This window comes from Dermacentor silvarum, chromosome 1, assembly GCF_013339745.2.
Source record: "Dermacentor silvarum isolate Dsil-2018 chromosome 1, BIME_Dsil_1.4, whole genome shotgun sequence".
In the NCBI taxonomy this organism is placed as follows: domain Eukaryota; kingdom Metazoa; phylum Arthropoda; class Arachnida; order Ixodida; family Ixodidae; genus Dermacentor; species Dermacentor silvarum.
The window spans coordinates 446,927,725-446,939,836 of NC_051154.1; positions in this window are offsets into that span (position 1 = coordinate 446,927,725).

Below are 12,112 nucleotides of genomic sequence, written 5' to 3' on the forward strand. Positions count from 1 at the left end.
AGAACGAGGACTATAAATACAGATGGGTGTATTAGTATTCATTGTGACGCGATGTTGTGGCGAATATACTCACTTACGCGTCATTTGTATTTTTTTGTGCTATCTGTATTCGATGTGATGCGAACTGGCGTGGTAGATTTGACGCAACAAGCCTCAAACATGAACTGCCTTTTTCATTTTATTTCACCGAGAAGTTGGTCCCGCGACATGTAGATGGCGGTGCTGTGCTTTCAAAATCGGCTTTTGCAGGACGATTTCTATGGGAAACCAGTGCTGCCCTGGGGGCGCTCGTGAAAGATGGCCCTCAGCACCATAAGGGAGAAAGCGCAGCAACTTTCAGTCTGCCAAACGAACGCGGGTCCGCAGGAAACGCGTTCTTTTTACGTTTTACGAAACTGTAACCTTAGCGAGTTGGGCCTCTTTTAGATGCGAAGCAACTTATGGCGGGGGCTTTGTCCGTCCCTCCCGCGGCGTCCCACACCCCCACACCGCATGCGTGTCCCCTCCCCCTGTCTCTCCTCTCCTAAGCTCCCCCTTTCTCTCTTCTAGGAATACTCTACGAAGCGGCGCCCGCGTGCCAAACACCCACAGCGCGTGTGCGTCCCCTCCCCCTCTCTCTCCTGTCCTTCGCTCCCCCCTTTCTCTCCTCTAGGAATCCGGAGCGGCGCGCACGACAGGTGGTGCGACAGCTGCATGCTCCGCTGGGGGCGCCACGGTAGTTCCGCGGTATGAAAATGACGGAGCGCGCGCGCCTCGTTCTCTCTCTCTCTCCTGTGCAGCGCCGCGATGAGCCCTCGGGCCGCTGCCGCAAAACCACCTCCTGCTCAAGCTAACCATCTCCCCGCTGCTTCGCATACACACATGGTTCCCTTTAGCGGGAGATGGAGTATTTTTTTCTTTGACGTTCTCCCAGCGTGAATATTTAAAACAGTGAATTGAGGCTTCGATGAACGAGGACGAATTTTCTTGTGACAAATGCCCTAAAAGTCTCTTGAGCACAAAACTGCACGAGCGCTATGCATGCACAAGGCGCTGAAAGCATACACCGCCGATCGTGTTGCGGTACGGTTTCGAGAGTGTCGGCTCAATACAAGAGCTTTTGATGCAAAATAACTCGAGAAGGGCGAGGATTGCATACAGTAAATTGTTTTCAATGTTGAGAAAACGATATTTGACAACGACAGTTCAGGGTTTCAGCGAAATACAATTTACGATCGAGTGAAGACGCTATATTAACGCCGTCAGAATTCTGTTATGTGATCACCATGTTCCATTTCTGCTTATCTCGTACGCAACTAGAGGCAGTTCCTTCGTAAGCGTAGTGACGTTGATTTCCTTGGAGCCACTTAAGGTGTCCACGGCGCCGGAATTGAAGGCGTGTCCAGGTTAGCTACACGGCAACTCGCCGCATGAGCAGTTCGCGGATCGCCGACCGACGGCAGTCTTGCTGGAAAACGGTGAGATCTCCCGGTCACGCAGAGGATATCTTTGCTCGATCTCCCGGTGGCACAGCAGCGTGGTCATTCAGTGACAGAGGAGTGGTCGCGGCTACACTCTTGCGTTGCCGCCAGCCTCGCCACCACTGATCGCTCGCTACCGACATCACCGCTAGGCCTTTTATTGTTCACTTCGAATCTGTATAGCTGACGGCGCTTCAGAACGAACCACCGACGCTCCCAAGCAGCAATGTTTTGTTACCATTGTTGTCGCGTTACCCTCTCCTCGCAATAATTTCACATGAAGGAAAGATGCCGATATATGCAATGCGAGCATGAGCACGGCCGAGCCGGTTCGCAGTGCAACGTCGGTATAGCCATGCAATGTAACCATGCAGGTATAGCCATGCAGTATCGAAACTCTCGCTTAAACGTTTGATCATGGACATTTTTTAATGAAATCAACAATATATACGCGTCACTTTACTTTAGCGGACATCATTTTGCCAGGAATAGAAGCTGCATAACGAATGTTTGTGTCGCCGGTAGCGGCATCACCCTGTGAATCGTCGATACGCTGTTTCTGCGTTAAACACGAAATGTTCATCGTATATGTTTGCTGTGAGAGTGTATCCAAGCATTCTCATTTTCTCTCCTTTCATTTTGTCACAAGGCACCATGCACCCCTGGTAACCTAGTGGTAATTTACACGCCGGCTGGCACTAATATTAGTATTAGCGCCCCTGGAAAAATGCCGGCTGTATATATGCGACCTTGTACTAAGAACATGTATACATTTTTGTGATAGAAGCATTGTCATGTTCACTTTTCATAAGGAAGAATGGACACGTAAATTATGCCGGAGCAGCTAAACAAATACTTGAACATTAAACGATGTTCGATCGTGCGCCTGCCTGCATTCCACGTCGCCGTCTCTCATGATCGCAGTTTTCACGAAAAATACCACAATGATAGGGCTATGTTACGGCTATTCTAGTTCTGGCAATTAACCACGCGGGAATAACGACGGCCTTCAAACTTTTTTTTCACGGGTTTTGCACGTCGCCCATCGTATGCCGCCACTGGCGATTTTCTTCTGTATATATGACTGAACAATGCGTGTGATGTCCGCAAGGGGGACGGTTTGTCAGCTCGAAACTCTAACGCTGGTTCGCCATTGGAGCTTCGCTTCCATTCCTACATATACATTTGTAGCGCTGTCAGTTGAGCGAGTGGTTGTAGAAGTCGGGCCCAATAATCCTGGTGTCCAAAATTCCGCACCAGACATCAAAGGACCCCTGATACTGTTGGTGGGATTGTGCCAGCCTTTCCGGGTTCTGGTCACTCCAAGAATGGGCGTTATGGAGATTGACATGTGCATTTATAGAAAAGTTTTCGTTGTCCATCCACAGGGCATTTTTACTGAAGCATGGCTCATCGTCACACTTGATCAAAATGCAGTTTCTGAAGCCCAGTCGGCTTTGGAAATCGTTGTCCTCTTACTTCTGGTGGAGTTGAAGCAGATACCGATGAAGCTTTCCCTTTTCATAATCCTTCCACTACCACCAAGGCTCTACATCTACATCTCCAGACAAATGATTTTGACACCTCCACGTCAGCACCGACGTTAAGAACGCTAACGTGAGGGTCCTCAGCCATAAACACCAGTATGTCTGTCTCCACGTTTTCACTTATAGAGGAAGTTCTCCGACTTGTCTTTCCTGAACGTCCCCGTTTACCTTAGCGTCTCGTAAGTCTCCGTTATAGTGAATGCAGTTGGTCTCCCTCCACAGCACCAATACTGGTATAACTTTGAGGCCTTTCTCCTATTGCCGCCCGCCGCTCCCAAGTCAAGCACAATATTTACAATTTGCTTATTTGTAAAGCGTGTTCTTCTCGTTTGGAAAAGACAAAATGAACAGAGGCCGTTGTGTCAAGAGGCTCTTTCTTGTTTGCATGCGTTCTTTCGTGACTCACTTGCGTGCCACGTCACGATCGCGCGCACCGAGCGAGCGGCGGTGATGAAGTTGTGCCGGGCTTCGACGGGACGTGGCATCAACATATCATTACATCCACTACATTTGGGGAAGGAGAACAATAGATAAAAAGGAAAGATTAAAAAAAGAATGAAGAGGCTCTGCAACTTTTGCTACACTGCTAAGTGATTGTGAGGCAGAGTATAGGCAAGTGAAAAGAAACATCCCTTGAACATAGGCTGGACATGCTCGAGGTGTTTTGCGCAGGTTAGCTACCCAATTGTAGGAACTGGGCACGTCCTTGGTTAACCTCCCTACTTTTTCTTTTTTTTCTCTCTCTGTCTTTCTTCCTACAGGGCATGTAAGCCTCAGAGGAGTCAATGTGTCAGTTGGTGTCAGTCCACGACATATGAATCCGCACGCGCACGCAAGCACACACACAAGCATGCGCACGCACGCTCAAAACGTGCAGATGCATAATCACTCTCTCTCGCTCCCTGCCGCCTCTCAAAATCCTGTGCGCGCAAACACACTGATTGACACGCCCTCTGTCATTACTGTTCCAACGCCAGCGGCACATAATCGCTTTACGGTTTAAATTTGCCGCCTCTTCTTCAAGCTATTGCGCCCTCTCCTTGGAGGTTGCAAAACGATTTGCCCCTTTCTTGTGGCGGCACTTGCACTAAGACTACGACTAAGTGCCATACATGCATACGCTGTTAGACGGGAGTACCCTTTGGGGCTATTGGTTGCAACCTTGTGAAAGTCGGATGAAATTTTGAAACATAATCTCCTAAAATTGGCGCCCATTCAGTTACTCTGGTGCATTGCCGCGAAGTTCTACAGAATGCCGGAGGGCCAGGGTCCGAAATTCCCGGGTATGCCAAAGAAGCTGTTCTTGAATAGATGACGGTACCATGTGCAAGAAACGATTTCTGTCGCAATGCGGAATGTTTCAGGCGTTCAGGAACAAAGGAATTATTAAAGATTGGTGCGTTGTTTTTTCGTCCGCAACGCTACAAAAAAAAAAAACAATTCAATTTTAGTTAGCGATTACTGAATGCCTTGCCCAACTGTATTTTCGGATGGGCCACGGCAGTAGCCACTAGTCTTCGCTGTTTAAATGAACAAATTCTCAAATGTCAATGCCCGGAAGAGTCATTTAACCGAAAGTACGCAGTAAGACTACAAGAAAAAAAGCATTAAAGCTGGGAAGTATCAACTAATGACCACACTAAAAGCTATAGTAACCAATTTTCTGCGCACTTCAATTTCTATTCACAATTGTATACTTCAACTTTTCCTTAGATAATATTTCCAAACCATGGATAGATTTCGATTATCAAGCGTGAATATGTTTGTGGAGCTAGGCTGCCGAGAGTAGCTCATTAAAGAATACCGCAATATGTAACTGTAAGTTAACTGCTTCTATAAAGAAATAGGGGCAAAAACAACCAGATATCATCCGATTAAGTGCACCCCTCCATAAGAACAGTAAACTCAAAGCATTAATAGGGCTGATCTTTATTTCGAAGAGCAACTCTGTAACTGTAACTGTTGCATCCATTATACTGAGCCTCCCTCCACCACAATGCAGCCGCTCGCGGCAGTAAGAACAACCTGCTTACATTTAAATAGGTATTTTAATACTTCGCGAGTACAAAATTGCAATCATAACATATCGAAGGAAAAGGAAAGGTTTAAAAACTGGTGACGCAAATATGCGTAAAAATATCTGCGCCGTCTCTGCTGCGCCCGCGCAAGCACTACCACATCATCCCGTCGTTGTCCGCTGCAAGCTGTTGCACACAACGGCACGTAGCAGCCACCATGGAGCCAACGACTGCATTTCCTAGCTGGTAGTGCCGGTGGAGCCGATGGCAACGATGCCTGCCAGCCTGCTGTCCCATTGGCCATGGAGGAAAACGTCAGTAGGTGTCGCAGACTCCACCAGGGCCTAGCCGTTGCGTTTATGGGACACAACGCAGCCAAAAGTGACGAGGTGCCTTAGCCGGAGTTGTTCGCCACTGGAATGACGCTCATCACTCTACCCTGTCTATTGCACTAGACGAGACGATCCTCTTCGAGGTGACGATGGTGTTGACATGCTTGTCGAGGATAAGCACGTGGACAACGCGAGGCGCGATGTGTCTGCACTTCTCTGTGAACCGTTCGTCGCTTTGATCTCGCGCCAGCGTCCACCAGCATGCCAGATTGTCAGAGGGGTTGCTTCCAAGCCTATTCGCCCTGAATGGAGAGGGCAGGTGTCTGCTTGCGTCAGTGGCCGCATCGCGAACGGCGACAGATGCCTCGGGGTGATCTCGCTGCCATTATACACTGCAGTGCTCAAAAGCACAGGTACGTGAAGGAGGGTGCACCCACCGGTCGCATCACACGTCACGGTCTTCACCACTCCTTTCGGCGTCTTGAGCTCACGGAATGGCGGCGTGGTTCGCGACGGGATCGCCAACAGACACGTCAGAGAACGTTGGCGCGCGCTCTTCGTCTTCGTTTTCCTCCACGTTTCCTCTTTTCTTGAAAGAATATATGATCAACTGATGTTTCACGGTGGAAAGGAAAAAGAATTTAAAAAGGGAATTACATTTTAAGAACATAATGAGGGCTGAGCCTTCTCGATTTTTATTTTCCAGGAAAACGCCGTACTACGTTCGGCTTTTAGATAAATCCTGAAATTGTGTTTTCCCTATTTCTGTGAACAAATATTCAGCATAAAACTCAAATAACCAAGGTTTTAAAAACGACGGAATGTGCTGCTGGGCTGGAACAAACTCAGTGGTGTTGAGGATTGCGCGACCTACAGTCTGCGCTATTTTTTTTTTTTTGCAAATTCAATTATTTAGCATAAACTAATTGTCTAACTTTTAAAAAATATTGGCTTCAACAAGAAACGGCTGATATGTAAGTTGTAGATTACATTTAAAATAAGCCGACTGAAGTGTTTGCAACTAATTAACACTGACGGAGCTTCTTGTGCTTGCCCTTACAGAAAGCCCGCGAAATACAAAAACAACCACTTGACAGAGCCACTATTTCAGCGCCTCGAGATGATCGCTCAGGAAACGACATATATCCTCTTGGCTCTGCAGCGCTGTCCGGGAAAGGCTTGACGTTTTCGGTGGCCGCAATCAAGGCTCCAGCAACCATCGCTATAGTTAAAGCCCCTATACATAAAAAATTAGCGCCAACCACTTAACTCCTCCTCCGTTCCACTGTAGCGCTCGGCGCGGCAAGCGCGATCGAGGCGCGATCTCGACAGTGGCGCTGCCTACGTCGGGCCTGCCGCGGCAGACGACATCAATAACGCCCATACCAGAGGAAATCCACGGAAAACTTCGATCGCGCCATGCGGAGAAGTTTTTGAGGCGCGATTTTGCTTTCTCAGTCAGTAACTGGCGTTAATAATGCGGTTTTGGAAGTAGCAACGCGACCATGCGAGGGGCGCAAATACCAAGTGAGCAGCAAGCGTTTGCGCTCGCCGGATGGTAAACAAAAAAAGCATTTTGCCCTCGCATTGTCGGTTGCGGCAACTGATGGCGCCGCAGCATGCCATCACAACGGAGTTCTTGACCCTAAAGGCTGTTTCACATGGCGCGATTGGGGCGAAAAAAAAAATCGTTCTGCCGCGCACGTCGAAGAACGATTTTCGCTGAGAGCTTTCACATGCGTCTGCGACAGCGCGATTTCCTTCGCAGCGACACCGAAGTTCGCCCCCTGCTCACGAAGCATCCAAGCCTGCATTGCTAAATAAAAACAACGGGGAAACTAGCCATATAATAAATTTTTCTTACTTTTATTTGAAACTATTTTTAATGTTAGACGCGTTGAGACTTTACGATCCCTTAGTCTGCAACCGGAGCGAGTGAAACGCTGCACAACGCCGCAAGTATGAGCGTGCGGCTAGTGCGGCGTCGGTGGGGTGGTTTCGTGTAGTACCCCGTTGTTGCGGTAATCTATGGAAGCCACAACTCTTCTTCTGGAGGTGTATATGCTTCTGCAGCAGAAGCGACCAGTCAGTGTGCAAGCATCTGGCACAATTTGTAGCGATAAAGAGGTTCACGAGGGTGACGATCAAGTGGGTACGTGGCGTATGTTGAAGGCGGCGTCTGCTCCTGACCTGGATACCGTGCAGCTTCTTATGTTAAATGAATTGTGTGTACTCGAGAAAACAAAAATTATCCATGAAGCTCCTGAGCCACGGAGCTGGTGGGTGCGATGTGTTAACACATAATTGAAACTGGTGCGCGACATTGCTCCGCTGAGCTTCCAAGACGTGGTTAAACAGGTAAGCGCCTATTTCGACGGCGCTTGCTGTTACGTCACGTTGCTCCGTCCACATCGCGCCGATCGCTGCAACTCAGCGACGGAAATACCAACATGTTGGAATCCCATCGCGGAGAGCCCGCGACGTCGCAGCGGTCGCTGAGCGACGGAATTCGCTGTGTCGCTGTGTGAAAATCGCGCCATGTGGAACGGCCTAAACACGTTTAATCCGTTTGTGCGTACAGCACTTTCGTCGCACAGGTCCGAGAATGGCAGTCGGAGCGCGCTGGAAAGAAAAATATATACAAAAGCGCAACGCGTGCTTCCACGTGACATTGATTGGCCAATGGGAGAGCGGAGGAGGCTGGGGTGACAGGAGGCGGCAAGGATGAAACGCCGGGGTGAGCGCGGTGGCGGATCAGATCTCAGAATGGCGCTACTTTTTATATATAGGGCTTTATCGCAAGTATATGCAGCGCCTCCGCTATTTGTTCAGTGCCAGTGCAATCGCTTGCTCCGCCATGGGAGCCGTTGGTCCACCTTAGTTCAATGAGTTGCCGTGATGTCACGCTACCCAGCGGGTACGACCGCTTGCGTCACGCGTGCGTTGACCCACTGAGCGCGCGCCGTTGCCGGTCCGGAGGAGATGCGATAGACGCTTCACGCGGCCTGTCAGGGCACGGCCGGGCTCGACTGGCACCCGCGCTCGCTTCTTACGGCCTTCTCACCCGTCGGGGAAACAATGGGAGAGTTTCTCAGCACGTTTCGCCGCCCGTCGGCGGTAGGGGCGCTGCGACCCTGACTCTTCTAGGGTGCCTCGATTCCCAGCGCCGCCGTCCAGGGTGGAGACAACCCCGCTGGCGCCGCCATATTGAGTCACACGAGCTGAGACTCAGCTACGCTTGCGTTCATAAATAGTGGTACTCGCGGCGCACTTCCAAGTGCTTTGCCTTGATGAGGATTTTTTATCGGTATCGCATCTGCACATCTTTATAACCAATAGCCGTTAACTCGTCGAAGGTCCAAGGCGTAAATGTATGGCGCCGGGAACATGCCCCAAGTTGCCTAATTCAATTTACATTTAACATGCCGTGTGTATGTTTGAAATACGCACTATTTTTTTGCGCTTCGATGCTTGGTATATGAGGTTTGCGACCCCCTGTGTGTGGAAGTTTTTCTTTTTCGCTGTTGTATTTTGGATTACACGTCACGCCTCCTTTACGGTAGCCAGCCAATCGCGCACGGCGGTTAGTTTCCCTTGCGTTGCGCGTGCTCTTCGCGTTCGTTGCAATTATTTGACGATATCTATGCGCAATTTTGCTTTTTTTTACCACAAAACTGTGTGCTGACAGGATTAAGCTGGTGTAAAAATAACTGCGATGTGAAAATAAGTTTTAGTTAGTGCTGTAGAGAAACATGTAACGTAACTTGTCTGTGTCAATCTTGCGTAGTACACACAAGAAACCAAGCGATGCACAAAATACATTTACTTATAATGTCTAGTACAGTCAATCATGAAAGAGATATGTACATGAAAAATTATATGTACTGTGTGGCGCCTGAAGGTTATGTTGAGAGACGAGATAAAAAAAAATTCGCAAGGTAGGCTCGACACACAATTCGGGATAGTGAGAGTTTTTTTTTTTAATTTATTCATTACATGGGGGGGGGTTCAAGTGAGTACATCAACCTTATTACACACAATATAAATCGAAAACAAGAATGCAAACAAGAAAACGCAACCGCGGGTAATATTAATCAAGATATCCAGCAAGAATACATCAGCTACCATCGAATACGTCGCATCAGCCAAACAAATCGATGGCGAGTACAGAACATTTTATAAATAACCACTAGAACACTGATAACTACATTGAAAAAATAAACAACACTGCATACATATCGCGTACAAAAACCGTAAATGAAACTAAGACAGTCAAATACAGATTAGCAATGTTTTTCACTTCGAAAATATAGTCCATGATGATGTAGGGCTGTTGACTTTAACAGACGGCGCCCATCCTGTCGATTTCCCTCGTACTGGTCGTCTTCAAAGTGTTTCTAAGTACAAGTAAAACAACAGAAGTGATTATTGATATGAAAAGTTGCCTTGTAAATACAGAGAACCCATTACAGTGCTTAAAAATAAATTTTCGCAGAAGTAATACTGTATTCCCTCGCTTCACACGTTTCGAAGAAATGCACAGGCTACAACAGACACCATGCCAGAAAGCGCCAAAACATTTTGGTCCCATGATGCCCCTTAACTCTACTACACCTGGGCATACCGTGCACAGGCATTTAAAGACCGTCACAGTACCCACTACGATCGGGAATGAGCACGAATGACCATCGGCTTACGAGCACCACGCTACAAATATATTCGTCTAAAAAATCAGCTATATAACGTAACAACCTGAGATCCGCAAGATATCTGCTGAGAATAGAGAAAATCAGAATGCTTCGCTAGCCACGTACACAACAGCCGCTCTCCCCAGAAGAAGCACTGCGTTCTTTAGTCCCAAATAACCAGTAGCGAAAAAAGAAACTGAGGGGAAAAAAAGAAACAAGAGAAACACGATGTGTGCTTCCCGTGAAAAAGTAAAATAGGTGGTTTACATGACGATTTGTAGCTAATGTAAGGCTATTTCGCGGCGAAGCATTTTCGTCAGTTCTCAAAATAAGGGTACTACTCGCATAGACTGCGCTGATCAAAGCGGCAAAAGCCTATGCGACGCGCGCTCGCAAACCATAGGCTACTCAGCATCGGTGCAGTGCTTAGTTCGTGAGCGAACGTAGGTACGTGAGTGAGGATCAGAGAATACTTTCTTATTTATGAAAAACACGATGCGATACTCTAAACTTTCTTGACACTTAGCTCGCAAATGTAGGAGCTATCCGTTGCCTTCCAGTGATACCGCTTTACTTGGGCTTCCCATCTCTTCCTTCGCTCTGGGTCCCGGGGGAAGCGTAAGCAACGAAGCCCTTTACGCGTCGATCCGGTGCACTTGGGAACACAACAGCCCGTCATGTCGACTCGATGCACTTGACAAGCTTGTCATTCATGCGGCTGAACACTGTCCAGCAAGTAGAAGCGTCAGCGAAGCATCCGCGCGCACTGTGTCTCGAACTAAGCACCGGTACCAAGCACTCGTAACCGCTCGCTGTGACTCAAGATGGCGTCGCAGCGAGAAAGCGGCGGCGCGGGTGCGGTCAAAGGATGGCACCACCCTGAACGGCGGCGCTGGCATCGAGGCACCCTAGACCCTTCCTCCCTTGCTCCGCGTACATGCGCTTGCCTTCGCGCTCGCACGACGATCGTTTTCCCGCGCATTTTATTCGGTGCTCTGTCAGTGTTGTTCAGTATGCAGTAATTTGTGGGCTCCTGAAGACGGTCGCACAGTCTATAGTACGCGCTGCCACAGCCAAGACTTGGCGCCGTTCATTGCACATCGGTATATAACTGCTGTGTGAAGGTGAATTGCTGCCTTCCGTATTGCAAGTCCCGTTCCGGGAAAACACCCGGTGCTTCTTTTCACCAGTTACCAAGCAATGAGTTTCTAGCCCGAGTTTCTAGCGCTTTTGGATAAGATATTTGGACAAGAGCATCAACTAATATAGGGGAATTATAAGATGGACATAACAAAGGTCGTAGCCTTCTCCTCCGGATACGCTACTCGGCAAATACATAATTTCACTATAACTACTTTTTCCTCACGCAGCAACTCTTTTAAGTATTCTTTTTTTCCGCACACAATAGTGGACTGGAACCAGCTAAAAAATGACGTCGTCTCTGCGCCAACATTAACTTCTTTGTTATCATGTTTACAGTGACATTATTTTGTTTGTGCCATGTTTGCAGTGACAGTGTTTTACTTCTTTAGTGTAACGTTGCGTGTGCCCAGCCTGTACGCTTTGTATTTATTCAATAACAGTTTTTTTATTAACCTGTGCATTTTCTGTACATACCAATGTATTCGTTATGCTTGTACCACCCTGCTAAAATCACCGCATGGTGATTGCAGTATTTATAAAATAAAAATAAATAAATAATTTCGTTTTTTTTTCGATAAAGCCTCCGAACACCTGCCACGCAGGAATGTACTAGAAGTACTCGGAAGAGCAGTCCAGGCCTATTTACAACGCGCTCCCATCTTGAGCTGCCCTGAAGATGTTGACGACAGTCGAGAAGTATCTGAGAATACTAATTGTAAATCAGTCAAACCAACTGACTGACGAAAACGACAAGCATTCGGCCTATGTACACAAGCCGCCAAGGAAACACTTTAGATTATAATTGTGAACAAGACACACTTGTGAGCTACTGTGTCCGCAAGAGTTTTAGCCTGAAAGTATGGCAACCATTGTAAGTGCATACGAGCAATAAATATTTATTTTCATTCCTCAAAATGCATTTGA